General features: G+C 48.4%; 1 pseudogene across 1 annotated transcript; it reads left to right on the forward strand.

Moving 5' to 3' along the window:
* The first annotated feature begins 51 nt into the window (after positions 1 to 51).
* On the forward strand, positions 52 to 25,139 carry LOC308635831 (leucine-rich repeat LGI family member 2-like; annotated as a pseudogene). The gene is made up of 8 exons (XR_014024387.1): positions 52 to 522; positions 2,356 to 2,427; positions 3,978 to 4,049; positions 5,978 to 6,049; positions 11,130 to 11,201; positions 11,853 to 12,022; positions 17,804 to 17,968; positions 24,351 to 25,139. The product of XR_014024387.1 is annotated as a leucine-rich repeat LGI family member 2-like (transcript).
* Positions 25,140 to 25,793: the final 654 nt, after the last annotated feature.

A 25,793-nucleotide genomic window follows, 5' to 3' on the forward strand; every position in this document is an offset into this window, starting at 1 on the left:
GCCTGGCCGTGCGCTACTCATTGGCCAGCGGGGCTGCGGGCGCGAGTGCTGATGTCAGGCGGGCGCGAGTGCGGCGGGCGCAGCGGCGGCCGCAGCGGCGGCGGCCGCCCAGCAGCCCCGGCTCGGGTGGGGGCGCCGAGTGGGGGTGGTGGCCAGCATGCTGCTCGGCTGCGGCTCGGCCTCCCACACCCGCGGCGCCCGCGTCCTCGCCAGCAGCGGCGGCGGCCCAGCAGCGAGCGGCTCCCGGGTCTGCAGCGGCGCCGGGTCCGAGCGCGCGGCGCGGCGGCGGGGGTCGGACCGGGCCGGGGACCGGGGACCCGGCATGGCGCTGCGGAGAGGCGGCGGTGGGGCGCTGGGGCTGCTGCTGCTGCTGCTGCTGAGCGCCGCGTGCCTGATCCCGCGGAGCGCGCAGGTGAGGCGGCTGGCGCGCTGCCCCGCCACTTGCAGCTGTACCAAGGAGTCCATCATCTTCGTGGGCTCTTCCTGGGTGCCCAGGATCGTGCCGGGCGACATCAGCTCCCTGTGAGTGGGACCCCTCCAGCCTCCACCCCGCCCCACCCTGTGCCCGCCGCCGCCAGGGAGTTGCCTCTGGCGCTGGGGCAGCGCGCCGGACCCCTCTCGCCAGTCCCTGTTTTGGCATTTGGGTGCGGGCGCTCTAGGGACGTGGGTGGAGGCTCGGTTCCCAGGAAGATGGAAGGACCCTGAGCTCTAGAGTCTGGAAACCCGGTCAGGTCCCCGTGACAGTATTTCTCAAAGTGTGGTCCGCGGTCCACCTGCATCAGTCCCACCTGGGGGATCTGGTGACAGTGAAGGATTGGGGCCCATGGAGTGGTAGGGTCTGTGGAGTGGAGCCTGAGGGTCGGCGTTTGGCGACCACTTGTGATTCTGGGTTGCAGCGTTAAACTTTGACAGGCTGTGTTTGTGCTTGTGGGGTGGTGGGTGTGTGGTTGCCAGAGGAGCAGCAGAACCCGACTGGATGGGGTGCAAACTAAGACTCGGTGAGCCTCGCTGCCCCACCTCACAGTGGGGCTGAGGTTGGCACTGTGGCCTCTTCCTCCCTCCACACTGCAGGTTGAGAAGAGCCTGGGAAGGCATGCAGCCTCTGGAAGTGGAGGCCACCCCACGTGGCCTGAAGAGGGGGCTCCGAGATCTTGGCGGAGCCACGGGATGTGGGTTGTCCAGCTCAGTGTCAAGGGCAGGAAGTCAGCCCAGTTCTTGTTTGAAGTCCAAGGGTCTTCTTGCCCTTCCTCCCCTCATATTGTGTTGCCTGCTTTTCCAGCTCTGGAGTGAATGACTAGGAAGGGCTTTGCACTGCTTGTTCCCCTGCTAAGTGAGGCTTTCAACTTGGGTCATACAGCCACTCAGGTCCAATGACTAGCTGTCCTAATGGCTGTGGAAGGGCTGTTGGGCCATATCTACTGCAGGCCCAGGTGCTGGGGTGCTCCCTGGGTTGTAGAAGAGGGAGTCCTGAGAGTGATGTTTCTGTGCTTGCTCACGTACAACATTCCCCTGCCTTTGTCCAAGGCCAGACCCGGGCCTGGACCTAGGAGCAGGGGCATCCTGTTTGCATTTATAGGAAGTCAGGAGAGTGTAGCTGGAAGAACAGAAGGCTTGTTTGATTCTTACTGTTGCCAAGTCAGGTGACATGGAGGATTCCAGAAATTAGAATTCCCCTTGTTAAATCCTTTAAACCAGCAGCTGCTTAATTGATCTGCATGTTAATGAAAATAAAGTATTGAGGTCCTGCTGTGGCCAGGAAGGGTAGGGAACCTGGGGGCAGAACTAGAGCCAAGCTTCTTGCCCCGGAGTTGACCGTTTCATCTGGCAGATGGCATTGCCTCCCCCGCACAGTCAAGTTCAGGTGTCTTTTGAGTTTTCCCTCAAGGCTTTCACGGTGCATTTAATCAGAAGTGCTCTGAGTGTCTTTCAGAGACATGCTCCCAAGGGGAATGCTTAATTCTACCCCAGAGTTTCATGGGCCAACATTAACTTTGTGTCTGCACACACAGAATCTTGGGCAGAGGTGAAGTAATTATCCATTTGCAGCCGGGGCCTCCTGTAGTTAAGCAAAGGAAGCCCGGGGATTGATTGGAGCTGGCTGCGCTAATGTCTCTAAAGGAAGCCAGACCGATGGTGCAGGTGTCTAGTATCCAGACTAGTTTTCATATTGATCAAATGCATTGGCAAGAGGCCCCACTCTTCCATTCCTACCCTGGGGAAGCTGATGGCCTCGTGTGGTAAGCCTCATTGAGAGGAAGAGTTTGAAGTGCAGGTGGAGGGTCAGGCGGATTGCCCACCCCGCCCCCACTTCCTGAAAGAACCCCAGCCTTCTTTTGTTCTTTTTTTTGCCTGTAGGAGCCTAGTAAATGGAACTTTTTCAGAAATCAAGGACCGAATGTTTTCCCATCTGCCTTCCCTGCAGCTGCTGTAAGTATGGAAAGTTCTCTTTGCAAAATAGGGTTCCCTGAAGTGTGGTCCTTGAAGGGTGGTCTCTGCCTCTTTGGTGTCAGTCCTTCCTGAAATCTCCTAGCTCCCTGAATGAATGGTGGCTGCCTCTTGGGGTGCACTGGCCCCGGGGTGTCTTAAACAAAGTATCAAGGCCCCTTGCTCCAGGTCCTCTCCCGACTTTGGTCCATGCTGTCTTCCAGGACTTTGTTGTAGATTCGACTTCCAGATTCAGCAACTGGGCAGGTGATTACATCAATCATGACCAGAATGAAGTGTTCCCCAAACATCTCACTTTAAAAGAAACTTACTTTTTAAGATCTTAATATTACCCTGGAAATAGGAGCATTTCTAGTTTATTCATTAAACAGGCAAGCACCATAGTATGCATTTATGTGCTTCATTATATCTCATGAACATAGCATCTCTCTGAAGAGGGTATTTTGATTTTCCCATTTGACAGATGAGGAAGCTGAGGTCAGAGAATTAAGTAACTTGCCAAAAAAAAAAAAAAATCACAGATTCTAACCCAAAACTCAAAGACCTCACTCATAACTACTCTTCGTCCCAGCACTTCTCGGTTAGCAATGCCCAGGTCACTGTGATAAGTGACGTGCAGTACACATAACCCAGGTCATCTAATGTTTGTTAGTGAAGATAAGTGTCCAAAAAGCAGTTTTCCAAAGCAGATCATTGCCAGAAAAAGTCAAGTACACAGCTCATTCTCTTTATCATATTAGTTTCTTAAATTTGAGATGAGATTGTAAACTAAAGCAAGCAATGAGCTACAGAAAGATATACAGAAATGTAGATCATTCCTCCTCCTAAATAAACGGACTGTGGATACTTTTTCTTGAAGTGTTATGTGTCTACTTACAACATTATGCTTTAAAAGCTGAATTCTCTTAGAATTGTAATGATATTAGAATGAACTTTCTCTACCATGGTAGGAGTATAAATATAAATTTAGGTATTTTAAGTGATTACTATAGACTATATAGACTTTTACCAAATAGAAAACTATGTAATGATGAAGAGTCTTCTGAAGACTTCTTAAACTTTTCTGACATTTTTCATGGGAATGTATAATGTAGTAAAAGGGACTTCCCCCCACCGCCAACTGTGTGACTTTGGTTAAATCACTAAACTTCTTTGGGTTTGGATTTCCCTAAAAATAAAGTTGGGTGAGATCCTTCTAGGTCTATGATTCCATGGTTTCTTGTGTATTATAAAGCATTCCCTAGCTGTTCAGCTGTGCCTCGCCTTAGAATTATCAGCTCATATTCACTAAGAAACCCAGGGGTGAGAGGTATAGAGTATTGGAAATGACCAGAAAATCTGGCCAAAAGGAACCCACTTCCTATTGCCTGTATCAGTAGTGTGGAAATGAGGCTGGGGACCTAATGGGCTGCTCTTGGGCTGAGAACAGCTCAGGTTTGCCTACAAATCAGAACACAGCAAAAGAAACAGAAAGGGCTGTATCATGTGACTCAGGCATTGTGTCTCTGCCTTGATATCTGTCTTATTTTCAGACTGCTGAATTCTAACTCATTCACCGTGATCCGTGACGATGCATTTGCTGGACTTTTCCATTTGGAATACCTGTAAGTGTGGTGATTTGTCTGCTCCCAGAGTGCTCTGTCTCTTGGTGGCTTGCTGGATTGTGTCCTAAGCTAGGACAGCGTCTCTAGTGGGTCTGCAAGTGAAGTAAACCTTATTTTCTTTTCTGCACGGACTTTTGAGAGTTTCCTTGCTTGTAAACACACTGGGGCAAGAGGAGGCTGGAGACAAAGAGTGGGGAAGCAAACAAAGAGGGAAAGACATTCATTCATTCTCTGGTGACATTTAATTTGTGGTGGAGTAAGCAAAATTGGAAACTGCGTTGGATATTTTTACCTCTCATAACCAGGTGTGGATTTGCTGATCAGTTAGAAATTGGGCTGAAGGGTTCTGAGGGTTACTTATTTTTAAACAAAGTTTCCCTATTTGGGGGTACAACTCTGTTCTTTATCCAGCTCTTCCATGTCCCGTATTCCACAGTATTTCCTGTGGATTCTGCTGAGTTGTATTTTCTTTTCCCCTCTATAAGAAAAAAAGGTAATTTCCCCCTCTCCAGATGTGTAGTTCTTATTTTTATTTTTCCTAGCTACAAGCTTTGCCTTGTTCTGGTTTCTGCACCAGGACACCATGTCTTTTTCCCTCCTAAATTCTTTCACTCTAGTATTCTGTAAATCTGTCATAAAGCTAATCCTGCCATCAGATAGGATTTCCTCACTTAGCATTCAGAGGGATTTTTAAGGCTTTCTTATTTTATGTCAACAGGTAGATGTTGGAATTCTAGACACATCTGGGTATAGGGAAACTTTCTGTTGACCTGGGGTCTTGGGGAATGAGGAATTCTTCCCCCAGAGTCGATGTGATTTGGATGTTGTGATCATGTGGTACTCTGGCTTGTACGTGATATGGAAAGAACGGCAGGACCCCGTTGCTAATTCCAGCCAACCTCAGTGCTAGCTCCAGCCAGCCTCTCTGAAGGCACACATTTGGTGAGGGAGGTACAAAGGGGAAGCTGTGAGTTTTCCCAGCAGGCAGTTCATCTCAGTGGCCAGGTCACTGGGGAGGAAGTGAGCTTGTCAGTTTATGCTGTAGTCTATTACTAGAGAAACCCCAGATTCTTTATTTTTTATTTTTTATTTTTTTAAGGCATCAGAAAGTTCTCAGTGTGAGGATCAAGACCCCGTTCACAGATCTAGCAAAGCCTCTTTCTTGGACCGTCTCATCAAAGGCCCCCTGACAGTTGACGTAATGCAAAGCCATAAACTAAAACTTAGTTCTCTGTGGCCCTAGGGAGTCGTCACAGTACATTCACGCCCTGTCTTCCCCACAGAGTTTAAAGCACCACCAGTGTGATGGTTGCAAGATTCTATGAGCAAGCCCTGCACCATTTTAGCACAGATAGAGAAAGCCAGCCCTGGTTCAACTTCAGCATACACCCTATTCCTCGTGGCACAGATCTGGAAGGGATCCCTGCCTCGTCACCCATTTGCTTGGAGGGTGGGACCTGAGGAGCTCACAGTTGCTGGGAAACAACCTTAGTGGAATTTTTCCTCCTCAAAAACTTTAATAGCACCATGTAAAACACTGGAGTCTCCTCAAGGGACTGTGATATTATCAGAAGAGCAGTAGCCAGGCACTGTGAAATGCAAGCAGAGCTGAGCTGGCTGGGGGCATGTCTGGAAGCTCTCCGGTCTTGCAGAGATGAGCATTTCTTGCCTTTGTCCCATGCACTCCCTACCCCACCCCAACACCCCAACTCTGAGTTTGAAGACTTCCGTGCTGTCCAGAAGGAGGGAGTGCAGACACGCTCGTGTGCCTTGCTCCCACATGGACTTCGCTGCAGCTAACTTAGTCTTCAGAGACGTTATGATTCATGAATGCTTCTAGATTTTACTCCCAAATCATACCAGGATCACTTTTTTAGACATTTTCAGAAGAGGAAATTCAGTTGAATTATGCGACTTTCCTCCCGTAGGTTCATCGAAGGGAACAAAATAGAAACCATTTCAAGAAATGCCTTCCGCGGCCTCCGGGATCTGACTCACCTGTAAGTCCTGTAGCAAATGTCACCTGTTCTTTAATGTGTGGAGTAGGACTGGCCCCTGGCGTATGTCTCTGCCTCCATAATTCTATACTGCAACGTCCCCCGAAGGAGACTCACCTCCTGGCTGCCCAGGTTTTCTGTTGTGGAGCAGACCTTGCTCTTTGTGGTTACCAACACTTGGCTTAATTACCTTCTCCATCCCCCTACGTCGCAGTTGGGGTCACGTGAAGTGAGGAGCCCTGAGCTGTGAGGGGCCTTGCGGCTGGATGGAGGAAACGGCAAGGGGGCTAACGTGCGTCCTGCACCTACTTGGTGTCAGTACAGGGCTGGGGGCCTATGAGCCTTCTCCTCTCTCTTCTGTGATAATCTGTGAGTCCCCCTTGTACAGATTTGAGAACTGAGGCATAAATAACTCCTTACAGAATGTCAGAGACGGGATCAGGGCATTGGAGTTGTGGCTCAGAGGTAGAGCATTCACCTAGCATGTGTGAGGCGCTGGGTTCGATCCTCAGCACCACATAAAAATAAAATAAAGGTATTGTGTCCACCTATAACTAAAAAAAAAAAAAAAATTTAAATATGTGATCAGAATTAGGACCAAGCAGAACAGAGACATCTTCATGGTTCTTTCATTTGAATGCAAATCACTTTTCCTTTTATGCTGGATTAATCTGCGGGTTCAGCTAAGCTCTCGGATTCCTTAATAGCTTTCTGGAGACAAATAAAAATATTAAATTGATTTGAATTGGCATATCAAAATGAAGCAAGTACACACATTGAGCAAATTTATAAAACTAGAAAAAAGTAGTGGCTGTATTTATGAAAATGCAAAAATAGTCCTTGTCTTGGTGAGGGTGATTTATTAGGCAGGAGCCAGGTTCTGTTGGCATGCTTGATATTTTGTCTGAGGAAGATGACAGGTCTCATCAGCACTGGGAAATCTGAAGGGCTTTGGGTGTGGACATTGGGCAGGGAGGGCAGTACCTTTGGGTGTGACCCTGACAGGTAATGGTCTTCGAGACAGCCATCACATCAAGCCGGTGGGGCTGGGGGTCTGTCTTGGGCACAGGGAGCCCTGTGTTTGGAGGGCTACCCAGCAGAGCTCTGCAGGGGGTTTCTGGAGCAGGGAGGTGGGGTGCCATGGTGAGAGACAGGACACCTGGATCTACCCGGCCATGCTGGAGAGCGGCAGGTTCTCTTTGACATTCTGCCTCCAGGTTTCCTTTTTTCCCTATAAAAGCCTTGACTTGTTTCCGATTCAGTCTAGACGCCAGATCCCCACAGTCTTGCAGAGGCTAAGATTATGGGCTTGGCGTTCCATAGACTTGGGCTCAAATCTCAAGGCCATCACTGATTCATATCACTTAACTTCTCTGAGTCCCAGTTCCTTATTCTTAATAAGAGGATGATAGTGCTGACTTCGTAGGGTTGCCGCAGGTAATGACGCTGGTGGCACCCAGCCCATTCCTCATGGGGAACGGTCAAGGTACGGTTGACCTCAACACCATCGTCAATAAACATGGTTCCCTTCTTCCACTCATTAAGTCTCAATTTCTCCACGGACTGCTAGGAATTGTTTCACGTGTTATCCTATGTGCATGCTTACAAGACATACCTCCTTCTCTGTGTGACATCCAGAGAACGCAAATTCAGAAAGAATGAGGGAATCCTCCAAATGGGTCCAGAGTATTCCAGATGCATTGGAGGGGGAGCAGGCTCATCTCAGCTGGGAGGGGGAAATCCCCAGGTCCCCCTCTAGCTCTCCAGCCTCAGTACCCTGGACATCCTGAGAACACGAGGCTCTCCGTGTGCCCCCGCATGCCCCGCTCATCTTATGACAGGGCTTTCCCTCACGCCCTTCCCTGTGCCTAAGATGCTACTTCTTCTGTCCTCAATTTCCTAGAAACGTCTTCTCCTTCAAAGTCTAAATCAAGTTCTGTCTCCCCCGTGAAGCGTTTCCTGATCTCCCGCGTTCCCCCTTCTGCTGGCTACACACACACACACACACACACACACACACACACACACTGTTATGCTCTACACCGGCCACCCTGGCTGAGGTTTCACGATGTTGGTCCTGGCTCCCCAGCAAGGGAGGAAGCCCCCTGAGGACAAGCCCTTACACATCTTCCACAAGCCCTCAGAGTCCCATTCAGGGCAAATCCTGTAGGAAACTTTTGGTGATTCGTTGGTTGAGCAATGGATTTCTTACGGAGCTGGATTTTTTAGTGTGTCCTCTACTTCCAGGCAAATCTGGTGACTTTAAAGTTGCTCCTCTAGGCTGCAGATGTATTTAGAAATTAATGCATTTAGTACAGTGTTTAATGAATGACCTGGTCCCCCTCCTTCCATTTTTATTAAACCTCTAATGAAGAGAAGACACCAGCTCTGAAGTTCACTTCTGTGCCCAGGACAATGTGGCTTGAAATTGGCCTGTTTAAATTAGAGATCTGATATCCCCCCCCCCTCCAGCACCTTCAGATGCACATTCACATGTAAGGAAACACAGATCAGGTTTCAGAGCATTGAGAAGTCACGCCAATCTGTAACTAAAATCTAGGACATTGGTTTTCAGCAGTCCTGTAAAGCCCAAGGGACAGAGAGCTGTTAAATAGTTTCAGAAATGAAGTAAGTGCCATGAATTTGTAGACAAAATGAAGTAGGGAGGGAGATGTTAAGCACTTAGTGTGAGTGGGGTGGATGACCATCTAAATAATTCTGCTTTCGGAGCTCTAAATTGCATTCTTGGAACGATCGCTGAACGCACTTTCTGTGGCTTTAGTATTCCATATGTTCTTACCCCTTCGATGCAAACTTTCTGTCAGCCAAAATTTTCAGCTCAATAATTAACCTTTAATTAGTCAAAACTCTTTTTTACTTTGCTTTCCAGAAAAAGCCATCATCCACTATAAAAAAAATGAAAACACCCCCTTTTTTAAAGTTCAAAAAGCTACTTCTGCACTGGGTTCAGTCTGATTACGTCTCCATTCTCTTTCCCAAAGCATTTAAAAATATAAATCATTTAGGAAAAAAAAATGTAAAATAGTACCTGCAACTGGATTTTAATCCATTTGTGATTACATGGATAGGAAGGGGTGCAATTTAGAAACTACAAATCTCCTCATATTGAAGCAAGACTATTTGGTTTAAGAATGGTTAAGCCAGATGCAGTGGTGCACACCTGTAATCCCAAGGGCTCAGGATACTGAGGCAGGAGGATCATGAGTTCAAAGCCAGCCTCAGCAAAAGCCAGGCACTAAGCAACTCAGTGAGACCTTGTCTCTGAATAAAATACAAAATAAGGCTGGGGATGTGGCTCAGTGGTTGAGTGTCCCTAAGTTCAATCCCCGGTACGTACCCCCCCACACCGCCCAAAAAAGAATGATCTTTAAAAAAAAACCCTAAGCAAACCAAATACAAACAAAAACACAATGGGCACATACTTTTGAGTCTAACTGACTCTAAGAAGCTAACTGACTCTAAGAAGAAACAACATGTCTTTAGTCCTCTTGGTGGGATGGGTCTTTAGGATGATATAAACAACTTATTTCAACTATATTTGTTTATTAATTATGTTTTGTCATTTATTCTTGAATTAATAAGAGAACACAAATGTAGGCATCAGTTTCTTAGCTGACTCCTATAAGCATATGGGGCCTGGGGAAACCAGACTTGATGGACAGCATTTGGATTCCCAGCATCTTTCCATGACAGCCCTGAATAATGGATGTCCACCTTCAGCAAGATGGTGGCAGGGCATTGCAGGATCCTGAATCCTCAGGAGGAGTTCATGTTTCCACGTAGGTCTACTTCTGGAGGTGGGGCATAGACCAGGGCATCTTGGGAAGATCTTCAACACTAAGGACAAACATGCACAACAGTTTCTCCTCAACCTTTGTTAACGAGAAAATGAAATTGAACATTAACAGTCATTCCCTAAACATTATGACTCACTGAGTTTTTATTATATTCTTCTTGAGTGTTAGAGCCGAGTGTCTTTATGTAAAAGAGTATTCATTGGGTCCTTTGTAGAGTCACAAGTGATAGAATTCACTTAGGTGGACTATTAGGGAACTTCCTGGGGCCAGACCATATCCATCTTCTGTCATCACTGTCATTTTTACTTGGGTGCTTAATTCATTCATTCAACAAAGAATTTATTGAGAATCCACCATGTGCTGGGCAATGTTCTAGGAACTGGGAATATAGCTAGGGACAGATAGACAATCATCTTTGTCTTCATGTTGCTTCTGTATGGGGAGGGTATATAGCCAATAAACTAATAATTAAAACAGATAATTAAAATATGGAGCATGCCAATGAGAATCTTCCAATGAAGATCAACAGAGTCGGGAAGAGAGATGTACCGAGGTCTGGGAGGGTGGGAAGAGTTCATTGCAGACCTCAGGAGGCAGAGTGAGCTGTGTCTATGTCTGGGGAAGAGTGGCCCAGACAGACCCACAGGTGCCCAGCCCTGGAGGCTGCTGGGGGAATCTCGTGGAGGCCACTCGACTGGAGCTGAGCAGTGTGAGATGTGCTCTCGTGGGTGAGCTGGGACAGTCCTGCATACCATCAAAGGGACTTTTCCAAGAAACAGAAAGCCATCTGAAGTTTAACAGATGTACATAAACAGCTTTATAAATGCTTATTTTAAAAGCAAACACAAGTTGGGTGCGGTGGTGCACGCCTGTAGTCCTAATGGCTCAAGAGTCTGAGGCAGGAGGATCATTAGTTCAAAGCCAGCCTCAGCAACTTAGCAAGGCCCTGTGTCTAAATAAAGTACAAAAAAGGGCTGGGGGATGTGGCTTAGTGGCTAAGTGACCCTAGGTTCAATTCCCAGTACTAATAATAAATAAATAACATACACAAAAAGGCTTCCCTGGTAATCTGACATCTACAACGTTTTCTTTGTGTAAGTGAGCTCATGTCTTTCTCCCAGTGCTGATGATCAAGGCCAGGAATTAAGCCACGCTGTGATGAGAAGGTTGAGAGCTATTTAAGTCATTAGCTATATTTACAGGGACTTCAGAGTGTCAGGGCGTGCAGATGATAACCACATCATAATGTGACTCTCTGTTTCTAGTTCTTTGGCCAATAACCACATTAAAGCGCTACCGAGGGACGTCTTCAGTGACTTAGACTCTCTGATTGAACTGTAAGTAATGAGATTAAGTCTGTGTACACTTGTCATGGGGTCCTGGTTAATCGTATCTTCCAATCCCCTCTGCTTCTTGCTGCATTTCTTTTACGTTGTCGTTAACAATCGATAGCAAGTAGTACATCCTGGGAAACCGTGTGCGGTTTGCCCTGTGCTGGATTTTGCCATTTGATAGTAGACTTGGTACCATTAGGCCAATGGTAAGTTAGGCCTGCTGGATGGGAGGACCCCACTCTCCCAAACAGCGAGTCCATCTGCTTTATTGTGTGGTGTTCGTCATGTCTTCCTGGACATGGTTTGATAGGATCTTAAGCTTCTTCCTCTAACATCCTGTTTTGTTTTGGGGAACCTACATTGTGGGTGTCCTTCTATTGTCCCTCCCCCATTTCCACATGGTGACAATTTCAAGAGGGTTGGAGAAAAGGTGACATGCCATCTGGGAACTGTCTATATGTTATACAGCTGGAAGTATGCCCCAAGAAGCACTAAAAAAGGACAATGATAAACAGAAGAGATAGGAAGCATGAAATGCCCTTTTAAAAAATTCTATGTTTAAGGAGTTTAAAATATGTCAGGCTGTTAATACACCTACGTCACTACCAAAGCATATCAAATCTCAGTGTCTCTCTCTCTCTCTCTCTTTTCCAGGGATTTAAGGGGTAATAAATTTGAATGTGACTGCAAAGCCAAGTGGTTGTATCTGTGGTTGAAGATGACCAATTCCACCGTCTCCGACGTGCTGTGCTCTGGCCCACCAGAATACCAGGAGAAGAAGCTGAACGAGGTGGCCAGCTTCAACTACGAGTGCACAACCACAGGTACCAGCGCCTGCCTTGCCAAAGGTGGACATTTAGAACAAGCCCTTCGTTTTCCTTGTAGGTTGTCAACAGGGTGCCGGGAAATGAGAATGTAGAGGTTTCCTACCAAAGCTAGAGAAAGTTCCAGCATTCTATAAGAAATGAGACCATGTGGTGGGCAAACTTTCTCAACTGTTTGGAAGGATTTTTGTTAACTGCACTGCTTTCATTTTGATTCTTGACAAAATTCAAAGTTCTCTAAAGTTTTCTTTCTTTCTCTTTTAAGATCAAAATATAAACTCAGGAGTTTTGCATGAGAACATCTTTCAAGTCTGTCTCTGTTTCATGGGAAATCAGTCACACACCTGAATTATTTTGTCTTTCGATTTCTCCTGATTCACTGAGACAATGTTTATTGGAAGTTGAATACCAGACTTCTAAATCTATAAAATGCTCTTGTAGTTCCAAGTAAGAAGAGCTCACTAGGTATATTATAATAAGTAGCAAAGAAGAAAATGTAAGTTATCCAAAGAAAAATAATATAAGTTATCAAAAGAAACAAAATCATTGAGAGAAAAATGTAAAGTTCAGTTTTGTTTTTCTAGGCCTGGCTTCAGGGTGTTAGTTTAAACATTTTTCAGGTTATAGAATAGAATTAAAATACCAACTGGCTCAACTGTCACAGCAGGCAGAGAGCAGGTGAGCATCTCCATGTGAAAGGCGCAGGCACAGTTTCTACCACTTCTAAAGCCAGTTTTTAAAGGAGAGAGGATCAATCCACAGCATGAAACCTGCTTTCTAGATGTTTGTAAAAATAAACATTTAGGCTGAGAGTTGGTATCTACAAAGCCCCTAGGCATGTCAGCAGAAGCAGCAGGAATGAGAACTCAGAAAATAGTTGCAGAAACTCAAAAGACACCCAAATTCCATGAAGAAAATATCACCTTGAGGCCAGAACCTGCTTACACCCTCCCCACAGATAAACAAAATTCCACAAAGTGAAAATTCTTTCTAGATGCCTTTGTTTGTAAATAAGGGGCCCTACAAGTTCTCTCTTTTGATTGAAAGCCTGAAGTCTCATGGAAGTGCCCTGTCCTTCATCATTGACTGGGGACTTATTCAGCTGTGTAATTGGCAGGTGCCCTTTAGCCAGCTGAGGCCACCAAGAGGTTATTTATTGTACTGTGGGGCCAGAACAATAAATCAGAGGTCATAGTCAATGACATTTGCACCAAAAGGTGGCATTTGAGATCATTTAGTATGAAATGCTAAACCAGAGCTCGCTGGGGCTCCTTTCTGCCTCTTGTCTAGTTTTTCAGGGGGGTTCTCTAATTCCCAAGGTGAAGGTAGCATCTCCCATTGTTCTGTTCTTACTGAACTGGCCCTCGTGGGGGAAAACTGGTCAGTTTCTGAGAGGATTGACATGGACCACAGAGGACCTTGGGAGTAGGGATTCATTCATACAAGAAAACACGATTTCTGACTTTAGGACCATCTAGATGGTTATAAAAATGACCCAGGTACTGAGAATGATTATTGGAAAGGAGATGGTTTGGAACCAAGGCCGCCAGGTCCTGAAACAGAACCCTGTAGGGCTGTGTCTGTCTTGTGTGTATTTGTCTTTGCTAGCAAGCTTCCTGCCCCGCTTTGGAAAGCCAGCATAGGGCTTTCTGGGAAAGAGAGAGGACAGTGCTATCTTTGTTGTTTTTTTGAGACTCAAGGACACATTAGCTCTTACAGTTTCTCCCATCTGGAAAAGGTGGCACCACAATGTGTAAACTGTCCCCAAATGTAGTCTCTGCGATACAGGAAGGAGTTGAGTGAATTGTGGAGGTCTGGGGTTCGTGCCTTCTGCTCAGCTCAAGCCCGCGTCTCTGGTGCTTCACCAAAGGCTGGGGAGCAAACGAGGACGGATGGAAGAATCAAAGCCCATGGGCAGCTCAGGGTATGGCTGCTGTCTCCTTGCTAGAGGTTGGGGAAGAAGCAGATTTCCCAGAGCCTTGTTTTCCTCTTAGCTCAGCTTTTCAGGAAAGGAGACAATGTCCTCTAGTAGATCTCCCCATTTGGCCCAGAGAGAGGAAGGCACCATTACTGCTCTGTTTCTTGGCAAAGGGGACTAATTAACATGAGGCAGCTACCACTGGGTGCTCCAGCTCTTCCGATTAATCACAGTTCTTCCAAAGCCTCCCCTTCAAGTATATTTTTAACTACTCAAAAATGTCCGCTACCTACCTATGATGGCCCGTGTTAGGTGGATAATTCTCCAAATTCCTTAGAGGGAGTGAACTTTGCATCCTAATTGTCCTAGGAGCTTCCCCATTTGGGGGCTGATGAAAACGCAAAGAGAAATAATGCATTAATGTGCTAGGCTCAGCATCATGTATAATTTATTTTCTGCCAGTGCTATAAATAGCCTCGTACAAATCTGTTGATTTTCCAGGGGGAGAAAGGCCTAAATTGTCAGAGACCCCCTGACATCCTGAACTTAATCCAGTGTGAATGGCCGAGAGTGCCATTAATATTTCAACACCCGTAAATTGATGTCATGTCAGGATGTGTGTTCTTTGAGTTGACTCCACAAGAACTCTGCTTTGCGGCTTGGGAAAGGTAAATTAAGATGGAGGTGGGAGAAGATATTTGAATGCTTCTCAGCTGCGGCTCTGATGCGCACAGACGCACACATCCACGAGCTTCCTTTGCCCTTTCCTCTTTCTCTGCCTTCTGTCTTCTCCTTTTATGGCCGGGCTGCTGCTGGTGTCTTCTACTAAGAAGTAGCTTTGTCATTCAAGGGACTTAACAGTCTGTGTTGTGCTGGTTAATATAGAGAAAATATGAGGAAACCACTGTTTTGGAAAAATAAATGGAACCGGGGCTGCTAAAGGGTAGATCTGGAGAATGCTCGCTCTCCTGGCTGCCTCTTTTCATCCTGGGATTCTTCAATAAAAATGGAAACTTTTCTGGTCTGCACTTTAAACAGCCTGCATTTGAAAGCCAATGCTCGTGTTTCTGAGAACTGAGAGCGCAGTTGGGAGACTAATGGGAAGGCGGAGCATGAGTTATGGCCATCAAGGGAGTGTTTAGAACCTCTGGCAGGCTCCGATGAGCCCGCTGCAACCAGAGATGAGCAGAGGAGTTTACAGCCGTCCTGGCTGTAATTAAAAGAACTTGCTGCATTTGGAATCCTTTTATATCCCTAGAAAAGGCGCACCCGGAGCACCTCATACCTCTCTTTCCTTTATCTATGCGTGAATACAGAAGCCAGCAAAGCCTGTGAGGTCAAGCAGGCTTGGTGGCTCCTGCACTGGCTTTGCTGGTGCCTGCAGGGGTGGCTCTGTTCTTAGCCTTTGATGGAACTGCACTATGATCTTTAGGAGTGGGCGGGGCAGGGCCTGGAGAGGCTGGGACTCTTCCCTCCATCTTCCAGCAGCATCCAGGTGCTGCGGTGGTTGCGTCTAGAAAGCTCAGGAGCAGCCTCCGAAGGCCCGCGCTGGGCGCAGCCTTGGCAAGTTGGCGTCCTCTCATTTTATCGTGAGGAACCTGAGGCTCCGTCTTCTTGCTCAAGGTCACACAGCTAACCTTGAGCAGAGGAGACTCTGAAGTCCAGTCTGTCTTCACCAAGATGCTCTGCTCGCTTGCTGCTGGGGTGGGAGCTACCCTGTCCACTAGGGTCACTCGTCCCTCCACTGTCCATCACCTCCTGCCTGTCGGGCTGCGGAGGCAGCTCCCTCTTGGTTCCCAGGGATGCGGCCCACCTCCCACCTCCCTCTTTCCTGCACCGGCACCGTCCTCTGCCGCAAGCGCTCTGCGGTAGTCTTTACGACGGTCCTTACGACTGTCCTTGGGGCCAGCCAGACCACCCCACCCTCATTAAGCAGAAAAGAGTTTATCACACACCCACTGTGCATCCGGAGTTGGGGGGGGCACTTCTTCAAGTTAACTTGCTGAAGTTCACTTTGTGCTAGGTAAGGGCAGGGCAATCCAGAAAACTGAGGCAGAGATGGGTTGAGCCATTTGTTCAAGGTCATTCTGCAAGGAGGTGGTGGTTCAGTGCCAGCATCTTACTTTAGATGTCATTAAAGTAGACACTGCCTCGCTTGGGCCAGGTCTGCCTTAGAAGCTTGCTCTCTCATCTTGGACCTCAGTAACACATTTATTAACCTGTGGGGCGCTAAGATAGGCATTTCCACCACATGGCCTGACCTATCCTGCCGTTTCGCTTGGGAGGTCCACGTCCTTGCCCCATGTTGTTCATGAGACCTGGGGGTTGATTCAAGTGCATGAGACCTGGGGGTGATGTGGGTCTTTGGTAGCTTCAGATCATGGGCCTTCAGGACCAGTGTGCTTTCTGGTGCCCATGGCCCCGCCCCTCAGCCCTGGCGCTTTCCTCCACCTGCCCTTCCTGTGCCTGATCCATGGCGCCCACCTCAGCCTGCCCAGCTGCTGCTGTCTCCTTTCCTTCCTCTGCTCCTCCTTTGCTCACTACTGAGCGGCCCCTTGGTGCCTTTCTTGAGTGACATCTCTGATGAGGCTTCCTAATCGGTGGTTATTTCTTGAGTGGCCACCGTGGGCTTGAGCTGTGGGGGGCTCAGAGTAGGACCCAGGCCTGACTTCTGGGAGCCCTAGGTTCAGGAGACACATCGATCTGGCTCTGTGGCCAAGGCTAGGTGCTCACCCTCTCTGGGCACTCTAAAATGCTCAAGGCTCTTTCCCTTATCTCCAGACTAGACTGTGATGTTATTTGAAGTCATGGTAAATAATAAGATTTAAACGATCGTGCCTAGGGTCAGCAGCATGAGTTTCATGGATGGGGCTGCTTAGGGAAGGCCTGGCAGAGTACAGGGCACTGGAATGGGATGGTTAAGCACTGGGTGAGAAGGAGCTGGGAAACGCCATGATTTCCTCCTAGGGATGACTTGGCCCCATGTTATTAAAGAGTGGCACACACTAAAGCACCTCTGGCCAAAAATGTAACTCAAACTTTATTTCACAACCTTTATTAGTGTGTGTGTGTCTTAAGCAGACTCCTTCTCCTCTACATTTCCGAAGCTACTCTGCACACCAGCTAGCCTTGCTCCCAAGCACATGCTTGCTCCATTCCTTGGCAATTCTATGTCCTTCCCCAGTCAGGTATAATACAGAAAGTCTGCTGCAGCTCAGGGCAGCCACACAGACGGGGATCCTCGACTCACCATGAAATACCAGGAGAATGTGTGCCAGGGTCCAGACCCCAGGACAGCACCTGTAGTTTCACTTCCCCCTTGGCTGGGAAACCTCTGGGACTGCAGGGGAGGGCTTGGTTTGGTTTCCAGATGGCGCCTGCCCTCTGGAGTGCAGTGTCAGTTCTGAACAGCGGGGGCACTGTTGGGGTGCGTCCAACCAGAGGGGATCTCCAGGTAAGTCTCAGAAGCAGGCTGCTTTCCTGCAGGGCTGTGCTGGGAGGGCTGGAAGTGGACCACAGCACCCCCTGGTCACAGAGCAATCTGTGTGCCAGCTTTGAGACTCTCAGCAGCCTCCTCTTGGCCTTGGCTTGTTGAAAGCCAGGTCTCACCAGTTTTGTTTAACGTGTTATCTTTTGCCAAACCCATGAGGCTGTTTATCCACAGGAAGCAGCATGAGAAGCTGATGGTCCTCTGCAATCTCCAGAGTAAAACCCACCAGAACTCGTTGCTTGGCTCCCACACTCCTGCTCCCTCCTCAGGCCTCTGGAACCTGTGATGGGAAGGAGAGAAGGGCAGGGGCGGTTGGTGAATCCCACGGGAGAGTTTGCAGATCTCATGAACTGTTTTTAATGCCCGTCCCCAGATTTTGTTGTCCACCAGACTTTGCCCTACCAGTCCGTGTCGGTGGACACGTTCAACTCCAAGAACGACGTGTACGTGGCCATCGCGCAGCCCAGCATGGAGAACTGCATGGTTCTGGAGTGGGACCACATCGAGATGAACTTCCGGAGCTATGACAATATCACAGGTGCGTTGTGGCTGAGTTGGGCCCCTGAGTAATGTCAAGGGAGGACTTGGCACTCTAACACAGTCGGAGGTGGCACCATGGCAGCCCACCCTGGTCCTTCCTGTGTCTTATCTGTGTGGTCAGTTATTGGACAGAGCAGAGACCACAGGTGGAGAGCCCGCTGACAGGGGGCAGGGGCCAGGGCTGCATGTGGGAAGCAGAAAGCATTGTGTGGTGGCAGAAGTGTCCCCCCCCCCCGCCCCGGGACCTGTGTTGCTATAGCAGCCTGTCTGCTCAGCTTCTTAACAGCTCCGTAATAGCTCGAACTTGCGAACTAACACGCCCCACACCCACCCACGCCCCTCCCGCACCTTCCTCCCACACTGCTCTCCTTTAATAGGAACATACAAAATAAGAACCAACAGATAGCTCAACTCAGGCCTTTGGGATTTGGCTTAGTTAAGGCTTCTGTTATGGGATCCCAGGGTTTTAGATCTAAAAAATGACTGTCTGCTTGCTTTTGAAATAAGTGGATACAATTGAAATTAAAAAAAAAAAAAAAAAAGGCTTTCAGGAACTTCTCCAGGATCAAGTGCAGTCTGCTGTGGTGCTGACTTTACCAACAGCCCCCCACCCCCACAGGGCTTCCTCTCCAGGCCCCTGTTTGGTGTAGAGCAGCTTTCCCTTTAACCTGCGCAGCTGGAGTGTAGGAGGTAGAACATCGGGGTTGGGAGGCTCTAGGGGTCGCTCATGGTGGCCTTGCAGCAGGTGAGGAGCGCGGTGTCACCCTGGGGAGGCACTGCTCATGGGCCTGCAGATGGCATTTCAGAGGAGCCGCTTGCTGTCGATGGGCCATCTGGCCTCTGGGTGCTGAGCTCACCTTCCTGAGCAGCAGCTGGAGGTGCAGGCTCAGCGCAGGGCAGCCCAGGTGCAGCCACCAAGTGAGGGGGGGGGGTGGAAGGCCTCCGAAGCCCAGTGTTTCCTGCTTCCCTCTTTTTCTGGACTTGGGAGAGGGGAAGGATGAACGGGCTGCCAGGTCTTTTCTCCTCCTGCCCCAGGACAGGAGACAGGAGCGGCCTGAAGCTTTGCTCTGGTCCAGGGCTGCTGCGGCCTGGGGGGGGGGGGGGGCCCTGGCTGCTCTCCTGGGCAACTCACATCAGCCCCTTACTCAGTGGCCCTGGGCTGCCTGCCCACAGGGAGGGACTGAAGCCCTCTTTCCAAGAGAGACCTGGGATATCGACCTCAGAGCTGAGGGTTTGACCAGTGGTGAGCGTTGGTGCCTGTTGGGTGCTGGGAAGTTGGTGTGCCTCTGAGGCAGCTGTCCTCGGTGAATGGGGAGGACATGTGTCCCCGGGATGTGGGAGGATTCCACACATCAAGTCCTTCCATGTTCATTCAGGGACAAGCCTGGGACCTGTCCCAGTGGCACCCTATTCCTTCTCTGACCCAAGCTGATGTTGGTGGGAGGGGACGGCACTGCCCACCCCCTACCCTGGGGACATATGGCAGATGGTGGCATCCCCAAATGCATTCATTCTTCCTTCATTCATTTATTCCCAAACATTTCGTGAGTACTTTCTCTGGGCCAGGCATGTTGTAGGTGCTGGGGACACAGCCGTGACTAAGCGAGATGAAAACCTCTGCCCTAGAGGAGTTCAGATTATAATGGAGGAGAAAGAGACAGAGAGAGAGACAGAGATGGGGGAGAGAGATAGAGAGATGTGGAGAGATGGGGGGAGAGAGAGAGAGTTCAGAGCTCTACACTCTGGGGAAAGGGGTTCAAAGGTGCAAGCGAAGCAACTCCCCAAGGAGCTCCTACAGGGACTCGGGCCTGGGGCAGCCATGGGGGCCTGGACTGACGGAGCTGCAGTGGTGGTGGGTGAGTGTCAGTGTCCTGGAGTGGCTGTGGCCAGGGGCAGACCTCAGGCTAGACCTTGCTCATTACCAGGGTTCCTCCAGCCCTTGGTCTCCAAGCCTGAGTCCTCGGAGCTGGGTCCCCCTGGACCCCCTTGTCACAGCACTGTGGTAGTTGAACTTGGGAGCCCCGACATAAGGCTGGTTTTTGGTCATTCTGGCTCCAGCTCTTTCCATCAGGGACAGTGGCCCTTTCACCTATGAAATGGGCATTTGATGACTTTTCATCTGTAAAATGGCTCAGCAGGGTTTGGACTCGGGGACTCTGGTTAGGATTCATGGGGAATGGGTGTGTGACAGCTCAGTGCCTGGCATGGAGTGACACCACAACAAGCTGGGGACAAAATAGGACCTCTTCCCCCCACCCCAGACCCTAACTGTCTACTTTAATTAAAGCTTCCCTATGGCTGTACCCAGCACAGGGAGCAGCTGGGACCACCTGAGGGAGGCGGGGCAGGGGGGGGGACAGACAGGGCAGATCCCCTGGCTGGGAGAGGGAGCGTCACTGTTGGTAGCTGGAAATGAGCCTGGAAGATCCCACAGCACAGGTGGACATGCAGGGGCACAGGATCAAGGTGGATGTGGATGTCCCCCTCCCCCACTCCTCAGACCAGGTCCCCTCATGTCATTTTGGGTGGCTGTGAGGTGATCCCTGAGTCAGCAAGGGCTAGGCAGGATTTTCTCAGTCTGTGTAAGAGTGGGGCTCCAAGGACTCAGAGGGGTACCCGCTTCCCCCTTTGGGTTCCTGGTAACCTCGGTGCCAATGGGGTAGCTCCAGCTGTCTGTCTGTCCCCAAGGAGAGGGAGGAACCAGGGTCATGATCACACCAGTGTCTGCTCCTTCTCATTCTCTCTACATCTCAGCTCTCCTGCTTTTGGTTTAGGGGTTTGTTTGCTTTGTGGTGTCAGAAGCCATGTGTGTTCCCACCTGTTATCTCTCTCCCTGCACACACACACACACACACACTCTGCTGCTACTGACAACTCCATAGAGACTAAAAGTGTTTACAGAACTGTGAGGCAGCCTCTCCAAGAAACTGTCTCATGGGTCCCCTTGGCTGTGACAGGCAGACCTCTAGGACTCCTCTGGGCAGTGGGGCCTGCACAGCCAGGCCGCTCAGAAGGAGACAGGAGTGTGCACTATCAGTGTTGGGAGGGTGGAAATTGATGCACCTTTTGGAGAGCAGTTTGACAGTTGAAGCCCCAAAGCCTTAAAAACATTCACAATATTTGCCCCAGCAATTCCTGTATTTATGAACATTGCCAGATGGTTCCAAAACAAGTTATTTAACAATATGTTAAAAGAAACATGTTATTTGACAATAATGAAAAATAAGAAATAACTGCTATGTCCAACAGCAGGGGATTAGCTAAATAAAATATGGTGCATCCATGCCGTGGAATACTGTGTAGTATTTTAAAAAATCAAATTGTAGAAATGTTTACATACAACAGAGAAGTCAAGAGAAAAAGGTAGATTCTAGAAAGTATGTGTGTAATATAAATCTCAATATTTTAAAATAAGCATATTTGAATTTGTGTATGGACTAAAGAAATTTCTCATTGTATGTTTGTAGTACAAGTGGTTTTTATTTTCTTCTTCATGCCTTTGGGTACTTAGGAGTCACAGACTACTGGATTAAACCCCAGACTCCACGACATACTAGCTGTGTGACTTTGTGTAAATTGGTGAACTTCACTGTCTGTTTCATCCTCTGTAAAATGGGGATGTTGATGACAAGAATTGTACCTTCCTCAGATGGTAATTGTGAAAATCAAATAAGTAAATACACACAAAAGTGCTTAGAATGTAGTGCCTGGTTGTAAATACCCACTTTGTTAGTTCTACTAATTATTATTTTTTATATTTTGTTTTGGTGAACATTTAACACTTTTTATTCAGAAAAAAAATGCCCTAGTTTTAAACAGAGAAAAGGGGTCAGGCTCTTGGATGGAGTGTAGAACAGTGAAAGAGAAAAGTGAATACCACTCTATTACCCACTGTCGGCCCTCAGAGTTAATCCTCAGGATGGACGTTGGGTAATTAATTCTTATAATTTATAAACAAAATTCATCTGAGTCCAAATTACCTAGCAAATTAAGGGAAAGAAAGAACTCAATTTTTTTTTTTTTTTTTTTGGTACTGGGGGTTGAAGCCAGGGGCACTCACCACTGAGCTTTATCCCCAGTCCCTTTTATTTCTATTTATTTTCAGACAGGGTCTTGCTAAGTTGTTGAGGGTCTCTCTAAGTTGCAGAGACGGACCTCAAACTTGAGATCCTCCTGCCTCTGTCTCCCCAGTCATGAACCATGGGCCTGGGCCATCACCACATCTTCCAGGAAATGGCTTCATGGAATGATGAGACAGAGGGTGGGAAACCCTTGAGATTTGTTGGTCCTCCTGCTGGTTGGCTTCTGGATGGGGAAGTGGGGAGGTCCAGGTACAGTGGGGAACAGGACCGCCGGTGAGACCCAGAGAAGAGAGTCCCTGTGGAGCATGGCCCCCTTTTCCATCAAACGCCTGACCTTGACCCCGGGGACCTTGCCCATTCTGTGGGTGTCTGCACAGTGCCCACTGTGGGCGAGCACTGGGGGTAGGGTCTTTTGACCACCAAGAAGTTTGCTTCTGTTGTAGGGTGAAGATGGTACCAGTTGTGACACCCCTTCATGATGCCCTGCTGTGCTAACACTCAGGGTGAGGTGTCCTCTAGTTCTCAAGGTCAGCTCCGTGGCTGCCTTCCTCTCTGTGTACCCATGAGGGCTGGAGCCCCAGAGCTGAGTTCCCTGGCCCAGCGTTGGACCCTACCGCCTTGTGCCTGGGGTTTGAACCCAAGGCCATCTGCTGTGGAGGCTGAGGTCTAACACCCACCGCCTCCCTGGTCTTCTAGAACCCTCCAGAGTCTGCATGGCTTCCAGAGCCCTGGGAACGTCTGCTTTCAGGCCTGACCCCTGCTTTTCACCCTGCCTTACTACCCAGGGGAGCCCTTGCCCACTCTGCCAGTTGAGAAAGACTTTTTCTTCTTAAGTATAAAATATGTATGTATAAAATATGTATATATATATATATATGCATATGTATATGTGTATACATATATTTATTTTAAATATTATTTAAATATATATTTATTTTGAATATTTTTTATTGACAGATAAAAATTGTAAATATTCATCATATATGAGATATTTGGAAATATGCATTCACTGTGGACTAGTCCCATTAAGCTAATTAACGTACAATTATTGACTAACACCAAGACACTTCTCCCATGTGCTAGTGAATTTCCTGAGTCGGATGCCTGCCTCTACAGACTGGCAGGCCCTAACCACCTCACATGCCCATTTCCATGGTGGCACATTTTTAAAAGATTTTTAAAAATTCTTTTTGTCTTTTTAGTCTGAGGTGGTGGTGCATGCTGGTAATTTTGGTAACTGGGGTTGGGGGAGCTGAGGCAGAAGGATTGATTGCAAGTTCGAGGCCAGCCTCAGCAACTTAGTGAGGCCCTAAGGATTTCATGAGACCTTATCTCAAAATAAAACATAAAAGAAGGACTGGGGGTGTTGCTCAGTGGTCAGGCTACCTTGGGTTCATTCCTTGGTACCAAAAAAAAAAAAAAATTTTTAATTGTGGCAAAATACACATAACATAAAATTTACCATCTTAACCCTTTTAGTGTACTTATTTCATAGGGTCAGATACATTCCAGTGATCCCTAGAACTCTTTTCACCTGTACCCACCAAAGAGCGACTTTGATTCGTCAGCCACCCTTCCCTCTCCCTCTCCTCGTCTTGGCTGCTCTGAGCACCTCCTATGTGGAGTCAAGCAGCATCTGTCCTTCCATGCCTGGCTGTTTTCACTTAGCACATAGTCTTCAAGGTGCATGTGGTAGAATGTGTCAGAATTCCCCTCCTTTTTAGGGCTGAGTAGTATTCCATTGTATGTGTCAGCCACACCTTGTCTGTCCCTTCATCCATCATGGACACTGGAGCTGCTTCTGCTTTTCCGCTGTCATGTAGAATGACACTGTGAGCATGGGTGTCTGGGATGGGGCTGCTCAACAGGAATTTTTTGTCACAGTTTGGGAGGCTGAGGCATCCAGGATGAAGGTCCTGGCAGACTCTGTGTCATAGTAGATAGTCCGATTGCTGTACCCTCACATGGTGGGAGGCCAGAAGAAGTTCTCTGGGCCTCTTTTATGGGGGTGCTACTCACCTCCCCCAAACCCCACTTTCTAACACCATCGCCTTGGAGATAGGACCCAACACAGGAATGTGGGGGACACCAATAGCTTTGGTGCAGCTCCCTCTGAGGACTTGCTTCCATTCTTGGGGTGTGTGTCAGGAGGAGGAATTGCGGGGTCCCGTGGTAATTCTGCGTAAGTCTCCAGGGGGAGCTGTCGAGCTGCTTGCCACAGTGGCTGTCCACAGGTCCCGCGGTCATCTGGAGGTGCCAGGCTAACCTGTCCGTCTCCCTCCCTCTCTCGGGGCGCAGGCCAGTCCATCGTGGGCTGCAAGGCCATCCTGATCGAGGACCAGGTCTTCGTGGTGGTGGCCCAGCTCTTCGGCAGCTCCCACATTTACAAATACGACGAGAGCTGGACCAAGTTCGTCAAGTTCCAGGACATAGAGGTGTCACGCATCTCCAAGCCCAACGACATCGAGCTGTTCCAGATCGACGCGGAGACGTTCTTCATCATCGCGGACAGCTCCAAGGCCGGCCTGTCCACCGTGTACAAGTGGAACAGCAAGGGCTTCTACTCCTACCAGTCGGTGCATGAGTGGTTCCGCGACACGGACGCCGAGTTCGTGGACATCGATGGCAAGTCATACCTCATCCTGTCCAGCCGCTCCCAGCTCCAAGAAGTTCGTCCCCCACGGTGACATCCCCAACATGGAGGACGTGCTGGCTGTGAAGAGCTTCAGGATGCAGAACACACTCTACCTGTCCCTCACCCGCTTCATCGGGGACTCCCGGGTCATGAGGTGGAACAGCAAGCAGTTCGTGGAGATCCAGGCGCTCCCCTCCCGGGGGGCCATGACCCTGCAACCCTTCTCCTTTAAAGAGAACCACTACCTGGCGCTGGGCAGCGACTACACCTTTTCACAGATCTACCAGTGGGATAAGGAGAAGCAGCTGTTCAAAAAGTTCAAGGAGATCTACGTGCAGGCCCCTCGTTCCTTCACTGCCGTCTCCACCGACAGGAGGGATTTCTTTTTTGCATCCAGTTTCAAAGGGAAAACAAAGATTTTTGAACACATCATTGTCGACTTAAGTTTGTGAAGGGTGACAGGTAGGTTTAAAAGACTTGTGGCATTAGCCCTAAGAAGAGAGGACCAGGAAGAAATAATAAAATACAATAAGCCAGGCTCAGAATTCTGATATGACAATCTCAATTGCACTGGGGAAATAGTTAGAAGTTTTCCAACTTTTAGGACTCACATTTTACTCAGGGATTGCATTTATTGGCTAACCGCATGAGATGCCCATTCTACCATTTAAAAAGACATCTCAAAACCTGTAATTTCTGAGAGTACAGCATTTCCTCTTGCCATCTAGAAAGTAATGTGCTTTTATTTTCTTTCTTTTTAATGAGGAAGGAGAAAATTGAACAAGACAGGATAGCTCTTATAGCAAAATAAAAAAAAAGAGAGAGAAAAAGAAAACCAAACTCATGGACCCTTCTCATTTCATTTCAGCAATCTTTTTGGTAAGAACTGTTAAAGCCAAAGTCAGCTGAAAAGATTTGCTGATGATTAGTTTAAAAATCTTAAACCACTCAGCAGTGCTATTTTGAGCCATCCTAGTTTCCTGAAAGGATTACCCAGCCTTCCTGAGTCCTCCTGCATTCCAGAACCTTGGCTCTTTGTTGGCTTATACCGCGGGATATTTGTCCTGGGTGTGTTCACAGTGTAAAGCTGGACATTGCTTGCTCTG

This window comes from Spermophilus citellus (assembly GCF_964194105.1).
Source record: "Spermophilus citellus genome assembly, chromosome: 2".
NCBI lineage: Eukaryota > Metazoa > Chordata > Mammalia > Rodentia > Sciuridae > Spermophilus > Spermophilus citellus.